Source organism: Liolophura sinensis, chromosome 11, assembly GCF_032854445.1.
Source record: "Liolophura sinensis isolate JHLJ2023 chromosome 11, CUHK_Ljap_v2, whole genome shotgun sequence".
In the NCBI taxonomy this organism is placed as follows: Eukaryota; Metazoa; Mollusca; class Polyplacophora; order Chitonida; family Chitonidae; genus Liolophura; species Liolophura sinensis.
In genome coordinates, this window is record NC_088305.1 from 22209604 (window position 1) to 22222362 (window position 12759).

The 12759-nt window shown below is 40.0% G+C and overlaps 6 non-coding genes across 6 annotated transcripts; all 6 read right to left on the reverse strand.

The window, feature by feature from the left end:
• Trnan-guu (transfer RNA asparagine (anticodon GUU)) lies at positions 1-74 on the reverse strand. The gene has a single exon. It is a non-coding gene; the product is annotated as a tRNA-Asn (tRNA).
• Positions 75-1585: 1511 nt separating this feature from the next.
• Positions 1586-1659, reverse strand: Trnan-guu (transfer RNA asparagine (anticodon GUU)). The gene has a single exon. It is a non-coding gene; the product is annotated as a tRNA-Asn (tRNA).
• A 605-nt stretch (positions 1660-2264) lies between these two features.
• Positions 2265-2338, reverse strand: Trnan-guu (transfer RNA asparagine (anticodon GUU)). The gene has a single exon. It is a non-coding gene; the product is annotated as a tRNA-Asn (tRNA).
• Positions 2339-3684: 1346 nt separating this feature from the next.
• Trnan-guu (transfer RNA asparagine (anticodon GUU)) lies at positions 3685-3758 on the reverse strand. Its single transcript has one exon. It is a non-coding gene; the product is annotated as a tRNA-Asn (tRNA).
• A 5506-nt stretch (positions 3759-9264) lies between these two features.
• Positions 9265-9338, reverse strand: Trnan-guu (transfer RNA asparagine (anticodon GUU)). Its single transcript has one exon. It is a non-coding gene; the product is annotated as a tRNA-Asn (tRNA).
• A 1351-nt stretch (positions 9339-10689) lies between these two features.
• Positions 10690-10763, reverse strand: Trnan-guu (transfer RNA asparagine (anticodon GUU)). Its single transcript has one exon. It is a non-coding gene; the product is annotated as a tRNA-Asn (tRNA).
• Between the last annotated feature and the right edge of the window lie 1996 nt (positions 10764-12759).

Genomic DNA, 12759 nt, shown 5'->3' on the forward strand with positions numbered 1-12759 from the left:
CGTCCTCGGGTGGGCTTGAACCACCAACCTTTCGGTTAACAGCCGAACGCGCTAACCGATTGCGCCACGGAGACTTAGTAATAAACTTACTTTTTGTCCCCATTTATGTCAGTGCTTCATCTTTTATACATTTACAGCTGAGGGAACATGACAAAAATTCGATAAAACATATTTACATTGATGAAGTTTTGTACGTTGGTGTTGTTTTGTTTGTACGATTACCAGAGTACCCTTTCTTCGAAGACAATATGGCTTCGCAACTCTCATTTCGTGTAACACGTACTTCAGAGCGGGACTAAGAAAATATTAAAATCAGAAACTAAGAAACCAGCAAAGGAACCGGGGGCCGGATGGGGTTTTTATGAGTCAAACTTTCCATTGTAAGCCGAACATTCTAAAATTTCGCAACGGTGACTTTGTCTTTAAAACCAAGTTCTTTTTTGTCCCCATTCCTGCCAGTGCCATCGCATGTGCATTCAAAGATAAGGTGACATGACAGGAATACGATAATGCATGTTCAGATTGATAATGTTTGGTATGCTGGTGTTATTTTTGTACACGGTCACCAGAGTACGCTCTCTTCGAGGAGAATGTGGATTAGCAAATGCCAAATAACAACACAGTAAAACATATTGAGATTAATAATGTTTGGTATGCTGGTGTTATTTTTGTACACGGTCACCAGAGTACGCTCTCTTCGAGGAGAATGTGGATTAGCAAATGCCAAATAACAACACAGTAAAACATATTGAGATTAATAATGTTTGGTATGCTGGTGTTATTTTTGTGCACGGTCACCAGAATACTCTCTCTTCGACTACAACATTGATTAGCAAATGGAATTTTGTGTGACACGTGCATGAAAGAATGGCGGTAATAAGATAATAAAAATCCAAATCACTCAGCCGTCCCGGGGTTGGCTTAAAGCACCAACCTTTCGGTTAACAGCCGAACGTGCTAAACGATTGCGCCACGGAGACTTATTGGGTAAAAGCAACTTTGTTTTTGTACCCGTTCGTGGCAGTGCTTCATTGCCTATGCATTTACCGCTGAGGGAACATGACAAAAATTCGATAAAACATATTAAGATTGATAAAGTTTTGCACCCTGGTGTTTTATTTTTTTACGATCGCCAAAGTACGCTTTCTTCGAAGCCAGTATGGTTTCGTAACTGTCATTTCGTGTGACACGTACATGAGAAGTGGAGTAATAAAATATTAAAAGCGAAAAGGAGAAAACAGTCAAGGAATCCGCGGATGGAGTGCTTTAGGAATGAATCTTTTGGTTTAAACCCTAAAAAGCTAACTGATTTCGCAACGGTGAATTTGTCGTTAAAACCAACTGCGTTTTTGTCCCCATTTCTGCCAGTGCTTCATCGCCTATGCATTAACGGATAAGCTGACATTATAAGAATACAGTAATACATGTTGAGATTGATAATGTTTGGTACGCTAGTGCTAATTTTATAAACGGTCACTAGGGGACGCTCACTTCGACTACAGTATGGATTAGCAAATGCCATTTGGTGTGACACGTGCATGAAAGAATGCGGCTAATAAGATAATCAAAATGAAAATAAAAGAGCCGTCCCCGGGTGGGCTTGAACCACCAACCTTTCGGTTAACAGCCGAACGCGCTAACCGATTGCGCCACGGAGACTTATTGGGTTAAAGAAACTTTGTTTTTGTACCCGTTCCTGGCAGTGCTTCATTGCCTATGCATTTACCGCTGAGGGAACATGACAAAAATTCGATAAAACATATTAAGATTGATAAAGTTTTGCACCCTGGTGTTTTATTTTTTTACGATCGCCAAAGTACGCTTTCTTCAAAGCCAGTATGGTTTCGTAACTGTCATTTCGTGTGACACGTACATGGGAAGTGGAGTAATAAAATATTAAAAACGAAAAGGAGAAAACAGTCAACGAATCCGCGGATGGGGTGCTTTAGGAATGAAACTTTTGGTTTAAATTCTAAAAAGCTAACCGATTGCGCAACGGTGAATTTGTCGTTAAAACCAACTGCGTTTTTGTCCCCATTTCTGCCAGTGCTTCATCGCCTATGCATTAACGGATAAGCTGACATTATAAGAATACAGTAATACATGTTGAGATTGATAATGTTTGGTACGCTAGTGCTAATTTTATAAACGGTCACTAGGGGACGCTCACTTCGACTACAGTATGGATTAGCAAATGCCATTTGGTGTGACACGTGCATGAAAGAATGCGGCTAATAAGATAATCAAAATGAAAATAACAGAGCCGTCCCCGGGTGGGCTTGAACCACCAACCTTTCGGTTAACAGCCGAACGCGCTAACCGATTGCGCCACGGAGACTTAGTAATAAACTTACTTTTTGTCCCCATTTATGTCAGTGCTTCATCTTTTATACATTTACAGCTGAGGGAACATGACAAAAATTCGATAAAACATATTTACATTGATGAAGTTTCGTACGTTGGTGTTGTTTTGTTTGTACGATTACCAGAGTAGCCTTTCTTCGAAGACAATATGGCTTCGCAACTGTCATTTCGTGTAACACGTACATCAGAGCGGGACTAAGAAAATATTAAAATCAGAAACTAAGAAACCAGCAAAGGAACCGGGGGCCGGATGGGGTTTTTATGAGTCAAACATTCCATTATAAGCCGAACATTCTAAAATTTCGCAACGGTGACTTTGTCTTTAAAACCAAGTTCGTTTTTGTCCCCATTCCTGCCAGTGCCATCGCATGTGCATTCAAAGATAAGCTGACATGACAAGAATACGATAATGCATGTTGAGATTGATAATGTTTGGTATGCTGGTGTTATTTTTGTACACGGTCACCAGAGTACGCTCTCTTCGAGGAGAATGTGGATTAGCAAATGCCAAATAACAACACAGTAAAACATATTGAGATTAATAATGTTTGGTATGCTGGTGTTATTTTTGTGCACGGTCACCAGAGGACTCTCTCTTCGACTACAATATTGATTAGCAAATGGAATTTTGTGTGACACGTGCATGAAAGAATGGCGGTAATAAGATAATAAAAATCCAAATCACTCGGCCGTCCCGGGGTTGGCTTAAAGCACCAACCTTTCGGTAAACACCCGAACGTGCTAAACGATTGCGCCACGGAGACTTATTGGGTTAAAGCAACTTTGTTTTTGTACCCGTTCGTGGCAGTGCTTCATTGCCTATGCATTTACCGCTGAGGGAACATGACAAAAATTCGATAAAACATATTAAGATTGATAAAGTTTTGCACCCTGGTGTTTTATTTTTTTACGATCGCCAAAGTACGCTTTCTTCGAAGCCAATATGGTTTCGTAACTGTCATTTCGTGTGACACGTACATCAGAAGTGGAGTAATAAAATATTAAAAGCGAAAAGGAGAAAACCGTGAACGAAACCGGGGATGGGGTGCTTTAGGAATGAAACTTTTGAAAAACAACTGCTTTTTTGTCCCCATTCCTGCCAGTGCTTCATCGCCTATGCATTCACTGATAAGCTGACATGATAAGAATACAATAATACATGTTGAGATTGATAATGTTTGGTACGCTGGTGTTACTTTTATAAACGGTCACTAGAGGACGCTCACTTCGACTACAGTATGGATTAGCAAATGCCATTTGGCGTGACACGTGCATCAAAGAATGGGGCTAATAAGATAATCAAAATGAAAGTAACAGAGCCGTCCCCGGGTGGGCTTGAACCACCAACCTTTCGGTTAACAGCCGAACGCGCTAACCGATTGCGCCACGGAGACTTAGTAATAAAGTTACTTTTTGTCCCCATTTATGTCAGTGCTTTATCTTTTATACATTTACAGCTGAGGGAACATGACAAAAATTCGATAAAACATATTTACATTGATGAAGTTTTGTACGTTGGTGTTGTTTTGTTTGTACGATTACCAGAGTACCCTTTCTTCGAAGACAATATGGCTTCGCAACAGCATTTCGTGTAACACGTGCATGAGAGTGGGACTAATAAAATATTAAAATCAGAAAGGGAAAAATCAGCAAAGGAACCGGGGGCCGGATGGGGTGTTTATGAGTCAAACTTTCGATTAAAAGCCGAACATTCTAAAATTTCGCAACGGTGACTTTGTCTTTAAAACCAAGTTCGTTTTTGTCCCCATTCCTGCCAGTGCTTCATCGCGTATGCATTCACTGATAAGCTGACATGATAAGAATACAGTAATACATGTTGAGATTGATAATGTTTGGTATGCTGGTGTTACTTTTATAAACGGTCACCAGAGGACGCTCACTTCGACTACAGTATGGATTAGCAAATGCCATTTGGTGTCACACGTGCATGAAAGAATGGGGCTAATAAGATAATCAAAATAAAAATAACAGAGCCGTCCCCGGGTGGGCTTGAACCACCAATAACCGATTGCCCCACGGAGACTTAGTAATAAAGTTACTTTTTGTCCCCATTTATGTCAGTGCTTTATCTTTTATAGATTTACAGCTGAGGGAACATGACAAAAATTCGATAAAACATATTTACATTGATGAAGTTTTGTACGTTGGTGTTGTTTTGTTTGTACGATTACCAGAGTAGCCTTTCTTCGAAGACAATATGGCTTCGCAACTGTCATTTCGTGTAACACGTGCATGAGAGTGGGACTAATAAAATATTAAAATCCAAAACGAAAAAAATCAGCAAAGGAACCGGAGGCCGGATGGGGTCTTTATGAGTCAAACTTTCGATTAAAAGCCGAACATTCTAAAATTTCGCAACGGTGACTTTGTCTTTAAAACCAAGTTCGTTTTTGTCCCCATTCCTGCCAGTGCCTCATCGCATATGCATTCAAAGATAAGCTGACATGACAAGAATACGATAATGCATGTTGAGATTGATAATGTTTGGTATGCTGGTGTTATTTTTGTACACGGTCACCAGAGTACGCTCTCTTCGGGGAGAATGTGGGTTAGCAAATGCCAAATAACAACACAGTAAAACATATTGAGATTGATAATGTTTGGTATGCTGGTGTTATTTTTGTGCACGGTCACCAGAGGACTCTCTCTTCGACTACAATATTGATTAGCAAATGGAATTTTTTTTTTTTTTGAAAATTGTTGAATTTATTCCCAGATTGTCATCAAATACACAAGATTTCACAATACCCGGCTATCACAAACTTTTGAAATCACAAGGCAGTCTTAATTAAAATAAAATATCACAGAAAAGATGACTGCTTTGTGAATAGAAGAATTGCACATTAGCTGCTCATTTCAATAAATACACTAATTTATCATTCCGTAATGTACAGAAGACTTTGTTTATACACCTGATTTTCTCGAAAGATGGCCTGTCTAGTCGAAAAAAGTCAACATGAATACGGGTTTTAATTATTCCTTTGGCGGCCTTAACAATAGCAACAGAATCCCTGTTTTTTTTCTGAAATATTATGTCGTTGCGTGCACACCAAATACTAAACTGAAGAACACATATGACATACACCATCACAGCTCTAACTTCCTGGTTAAAGGTGGAATTGAATACCTTGTAAATTAATGTTTCCGAGTCCATATTTGGTAGGTAGTTCGCAAACAAAACAAATATCCGGTTAAAGTCATTAAACACATCCTGAACGATTTTACATTGTACAAACAGATGTTGCCGAGTTTCAGACAGGGAGCAAAAAACACACAAGTCATCGCTGGCTACATTTCTCCTAAGAAGTTTTTCCTTAACGGGCAAAATGTCATGAACCAACTTGTAACTGAAGTTGACCAAATTGTGATCTAAGAATTGATGAAAAACAGTTTTCCATATTCTAACCCAGTCCAAATGCGGCATAGACACCATTGCTCTTGGACAATGTACTATTTTTGTTACAAAATATTCATAAATATACCTGCTTGAACACAATGTTACAGGTTGCTGTACACCTGTGGTAAATTCTCTCCAGGCGCTCAAGGCCAGTCTATAAAAAGGTGGAATGTTTTCAGAATGTGGGACATTGGAACGACAGAATTCACGACAAACATGTCTTAGGGGTAAACCCAACCAATAGATGGCAAAGTATTTCCATTCCGCTGTTGTTCCATGAATTAATTTTAAAACATGCCGAGTAACAAGTGCTTTTATTTTACAATCTATATTATGTACGTTTAGACCTCCATTCCCTATTTTATCATGTACGACAACTCTCTTCAAACTTTCGGGCTTGTTATCCCACAAAAATCTGAACACAGTTTGGGAACATTGATTGACACATTTAGGTGGCAACAGAGTACACTGTGCAGAAAACCATAAGACAGCTAAAGCAACTGTATTAATTAAGACAGACCTCCCCCGTAGGGTCAAATATCTTCCATTCCATGCTGATACATGTTTCTTTACCTTACTTAAAACACGCTCAGAATTGAGTTCTGTTTGATCTGGTCCAAAAAATACCCCGCAAATCTTTGAATTTGTAGTGATGTTAAGCCCACCACTGAGCACGTTAGTTTCGTCCCAGTTACCAATGGGAAGAACCGTGCTTTTCAACAAGTTGAGTTTTGCTCCTGAGGCTTTTCCATAACTTTCTGCTAGTTTAATTACATGCGGAACAGAACTCTCTTCAGATAAAATTGCAGTCGTATCATCTGCAAATGCCGACACTCTTGTTTCCTTATTTGTGCCGGGTAACCGTACACCATTCATTTCGTCATTGTTTCTAATGGTGGCTATAAAGGGCTCTAAGGACAAAACATACAATAATGGTGACAAAGAACAACCCTGTCGGACACCTCGACTCAGTTTAAATTCTTCTGTTATGTGCCCGTTCACAATAACACTACTTGTAATGTCAGTATATAATAATTGCACCCACTTACAAAAGTCGGGTCCGAAGTTAAATTTCTCTAAACATTTGAACAAAAATGACCAGTCTACTCTGTCAAAGGCTTTCTCCTGGTCTAAGTTAAGAAAACATCCTTTTAAATCTTTTTGTTCAACATAATCATATGTATTTCGTAATAAGTGAAGGTTGTCAAAAATACTTCGGCCTGGTATTCCACATGTCTGATTCTGAAGTACAATTGTATCGATCACATTTTTTAACCGATTGCACAAAGCTTTAGAAACAATCTTATAATCTACATTTAGTAAGCTAATTGGCCTCCAGTTTTTTATGCTTTCGGCATTGTCGGGGTCCTTGCATAATAGTGTGATTAACCCAGAACGCTGCCTCTTCGGCTGTACTGCCATTGTCCAACTTAGCTCGCTTTTCCTCGACTGGGACTGGTGAACGCATGTCGGGAGTGGGCACGTCAGCCACGACCACATTCTTCACCCTTGGGACAGCTGATGACGTTTCATTATCACCAACATCCACTTCTTCGGTGTTCTTAGTATTCTCCCGGACGTCCATCTCCTTATCAGACTCGCTGTCGTCGCTGACATCTTCATCGGCGCTGTCGTCACCATTCCCGTCGATTTCGTCTTCGTTCTCCTCGCTGTCTTGAACCAGTTCCATAGCAGGTGCGTTGAATGGGTCTTCATCGTCGCTGACGTCAACATCAATGTCATCTTGTTTTGCGGCGTCTTCCTTATTATACTGGCGCATAGTCGGTAGGTTTCCCTTAACTCGCGCCGCGTACGACATTGCTCTCGCACAACAGTCACTGACCGTATGAAGCCCTGAGTCACACATTCGGCATGGATTTGTACAGTCCTTCTCTGTATGAGGATTCTCATGGGGGGAGAAACCGCCGCAGTTAGAACACCACAGTGCTCTACACTCTGCCGCCTTGTGTGATTTTTGGCCACACTTCCGACATTCATAAGTTTGCCCGGGGTAGGTAAACATAACAATGTCACCACCGAAATTAATAAAATTTGGTACATAACGAACTTTGTGACACCTAAATCTGTAAATCCGAATACCTGTCCGAACATGTGAGAGCTCCGGGTCTGAAAATCTGGGTTTCGTCACACCCAGGCATTCACCATAGGGTTTCAAAGCTGCCTCGATAGTGTCATCTGACATTTCATCCGGTGCCCAGTGGGCCGTCAGATTCAGGTAAACTGACGACGCGGGCATAATGGACCACGTCGTTCCATTTATAACAACATTGGATTTACTCACTAGGGCATTATGCCCAGCCACTGTAGACACGCGGAGATAGAAGTGTTTCTTTAAATAATTCTTCTGAAAACTTATTAGCTCTGTCTTGATATTTAACACACTTGACAGAAAAGGAATAAAGTCCCTCTGGACAGCCGTAGAAAATGCCGGGCTGCTTCGTGTAGAGATTGACACAGACAAAGTTCTGCTTGGCCTGTTTACAGGCGAAAACGACACGGGCTTGGACATACCTGATCCAACGGGGCACACGCCCTTCACCAAACAGTAACCACTGGCCAAACTCAAGCTTTGTGGGCTCCCAGTTCACCAAAAAATCAGTCTCAAAAACAAGCGTTGTTGTTGCACAAATGTGTAAACAGCAGAGAATAACCGCCACGTCCGTTCACTTCGGCGTCTAGCACACTCCTCCCATCTACAATATTGATTAGCAAATGGAATTTTGTGTGACACGTGAATGAAAGAATGGCGGTAATAAGATAATAAAAATCCAAATCACTCAGCCGTCCCGGGGTTGGCTTAAAGCACCAACCTTTCGGTTAACAGCCGAACGTGCTAAAGGATTGCGCCACGGAGACTTATTGGGTTAAAGCAACTTTGTTTTTGTACCCGTTCGTGGCAGTGCTTCATTGCCTATGCATTTACCGCTGAGGGAACATGACAAAAATTCGATAAAACATATTAAGATTGATAAAGTTTTGCACGCTGGTGTTTTTTTTTTGTACGATCACCAAAGTACGCTTTCTTCAAAGCCAGTATGGTTTCGTAACTGTCATTTCGTGTGACACGTACATCAGAAGTGGAGTAATAAAATATTAAAAACGAAAAGGAGAAAACCGTCAACAAAACCGGGGATGGGGTGCTTTAGGAATGGAACTTTTGGTTTAAACCCTAAAAAGCTAACCGATTGCGCAACGGTGAATTTGTCGTTAAAACCAACTGCGTTTTTGTCCCCATTCCTGCCAGTGCTTCATCGCCTATGCATTTACCGATAAGCTGACATGATAAGAATACAGTAATATATGTTGAGATTGATAATGTTTAGTACGCTGGTGTTACTTTTATAAACGGTCACTAGAGGACGCTTACTTCGACTACAGTATGGATTAGCAAATGCCATTTGGTGTGACACGTGCATGAAAGAATGGGGCTAATAACATAATCAAAATGAAAATAACAGAGCCGTCCCCGGGTGGGCTTGAACCACCAACCTTTCGGTTAACAGCCGAACGCGCTAACCGATTGCGCCACGGAGACTTAGTAATAAAGTTACTTTTTAGTCTTCATTTATGTCAGTGCTTCATCTTTTATACATTTACAGCTGAGGGAACATGACAAAAAATTCGATAAAACATATTTACATTGATGAAGTTTTGTAGTTTGGTGTTGTTTTATTTGTACGATTACCAGAGTACCCTTTCTTCGAAGACAATATGGCTTCGCAACTGTCATTTCATGTAACACGTGCATGAGAGTGGGACTAATAAAATATTAAAATCCAGACCGAAAAAACCAGGTAAGGAACCGGGGGTCGGATGGGGTCTTTATGAGTTTAAACTTTCGATTAAAAGCCGAACATTATAAAATTTCGCAACGGTGACTTTGTCTTTAAAACCAAGTTCGTTTTTGTCCCCATTCCTGCCAGTGCCTCATCGCATATGCATTCAAAGATAAGCTGACATGACAAGAATACGATAATGCATGTTGAGATTGATAATGTTTGGTATGCTGGTGTTATTTTTGTACACGGTCACCAGAGTACGCTCTCTTCGAGGAGAATGTGGGTTAGCAAATGCCAAATAACAACACAGTAAAACATATTGAGATTAATAATGTTTGGTATGCTGGTGTTATTTTTGTGCACGGTCACCAGAGGACTCTCTCTTCGACTACAATATTGATTATCAAATGGAATTTTGTGTGACACATGCATGAAAGAATGGCGGTAATAAGATAATAAAAATCCAAATCACTCAGCCGTCCCGGGGTTGGCTTAAAGCACCAACCTTTCGGTAAACACCCGAACGTGCTAAAGGTTTGCGCCATGGAGACTTATTGGGTTAAAGCAACTTTGTTTTTGTACCCGTTCGTGGCAGTGCTTCATTGCCTATGCATTTACCGCTGAGGGAACATGACAAAAATTCGATAAAACATATTAAGATTGATAAAGTTTTGCACCCTGGTGTTTTATTTTTTTACGATCGCCAAAGTATGCTTTCTTCGAAGCCAATATGGTTTCGTAACTGTCATTTCGTGTGACACGTACATCAGAAGTGGAGTAATAAAATATTAAAAGCGAAAAGGAGAAAACCGTCAACGAAACCGGGGATGGGGTGCTTTAGGAATGAAACTTTTGAAAAACAACTGCTTTTTTGTCCCCATTCCTGCCAGTGCTTCATCGCCTATGCATTCACTGATAAGCTGACATGATAAGAATACAATAATACATGTTGAGATTGATAATGTTTGGTACGCTGGTGTTACTTTTATAAACGGTCACTAGAGGACGCTCACTTCGACTACAGTATGGATTAGCAAATGCCATTTGGCGTGACACGTGCATCAAAGAATGGGGCTAATAAGATAATCAAAATGAAAGTAACAGAGCCGTCCCCGGGTGGGCTTGAACCACCAACCTTTCGGTTAACAGCCGAACGCGCTAACCGATTGCGCCACGGAGACTTAGTAATAAAGTTACTTTTTGTCCCCATTTATGTCAGTGCTTTATCTTTTATACATTTACAGCTGAGGGAACATGACAAAAATTCGATAAAACATATTTACATTGATGAAGTTTTGTACGTTGGTGTTGTTTTGTTTGTACGATTACCAGAGTACCCTTTCTTCGAAGACAATATGGCTTCGCAACAGCATTTCGTGTAACACGTGCATGAGAGTAGGACTAATAAAATATTTAAATCAGAAAGGGAAAAACCAGCAAAGGAACCGGGGGCCGGATGGGGTGTTTATGAGTCAAACTTTCGATTAAAAGCCGAACATTCTAAAATTTCGCAACGGTGACTTTGTCTTTAAAACCAAGTTCGTTTTTGTCCCCATTCCTGCCAGTGCTTCATCGCGTATGCATTCACTGATAAGCTGACATGATAAGAATACAGTAATACATGTTGAGATTGATAATGTTTGGTATGCTGGTGTTACTTTTATAAACGGTCACCAGAGGACGCTCACTTCGACTACAGTATGGATTAGCAAATGCCATTTGGTGTCACACGTGCATGAAATAATGGGGCTAATAAGATAATCAAAATAAAAATAACAGAGCCGTCCCCGGGTGGGCTTGAACCACCAATAACCGATTGCCCCACGGAGACTTAGTAATAAAGTTACTTTTTGTCCCCATTTATGTCAGTGCTTTATCTTTTATAAATTTACAGCTGAGGGAAGATGACAAAAATTCGATAAAACATATTTACATTGATGAAGTTTTGTACGTTGGTGTTGTTTTGTTTGTACGATTACCAGAGTACCCTTTCTTCGAAGACAATGTGGCTTCGCAACTGTCATTTCATGTAACACGTGCATGAGAGTGGGACTAATAAAATATTAAAATCCAAAACGAAAAAAATCAGCAAAGGAACCGGAGGCCGGATGGGGTCTTTATGAGTCAAACTTTCGATTAAAAGCCGAACATTCTAAAATTTCGCAACGGTGACTTTGTCTTTAAAACCAAGTTCGTTTTTGTCCCCATTCCTGCCAGTGCCTCATCGCATATGCATTCAAAGATAAGCTGACATGACAAGAATACGATAATGCATGTTGAGATTGATAATGTTTGGTATGCTGGTGTTATTTTTGTACACGGTCACCAGACTACGCTATCTTCGGGGACAATGTGGATTAGCAAATGCCAAATAACAACACAGTAAAACATATTGACATTGATAATGTTTGGTATGCTGGTGTTATTTTTGTGCACGGTCACCAGAGGACTCTCTCTTCGACTACAATATTGATTAGCAAATGGAATTTTTTTTTTTTTTTTGAAAATTGTTGAATTTATTCCCAGATTGTCATCAAATACACAAGATTTCACAATACCCGGCTATCACAAACTTTTGAAATCACAAGGCAGTCTTAATTAAAATAAAATATCACAGAAAAGATGACTGCTTTGTGAATAGAAGAATTGCACATAAGCTGCTCATTTCAATAAATACACTAATTTATCATTCCGTAATGTACAGAAGACTTTGTTTATACACCTGATTTTCTCGAAAGATGGCCTGTCTAGTCGAAAAAAGTCAACATGAATACGGGTTTTAATTATTCCTTTGGCGGCCTTAACAATAGCAACAGAATCCCTGTTTTTTTTCTGAAATATTATGTCGTTGCGTGCACACCAAATACTAAACTGAAGAACACATATGACATACACCATCACAGCTCTAACTTCCTGGTTAAAGGTGGAATTGAATACCTTGTAAATTAATGTTTCCGAGTCCATATTTGGTAGGTAGTTCGCAAACAAAACAAATATCCGGTTAAAGTCATTAAACACATCCTGAACGATTTTACATTGTACAAACAGATGTTGCCGAGTTTCAGACAGGGAGCAAAAAACACACAAGTCATCGCTGGCTACATTTCTCCTAAGAAGTTTTTCCTTAACGGGCAAAATGTCATGAACCAACTTGTAACTGAAGTTGACCAAATTGTG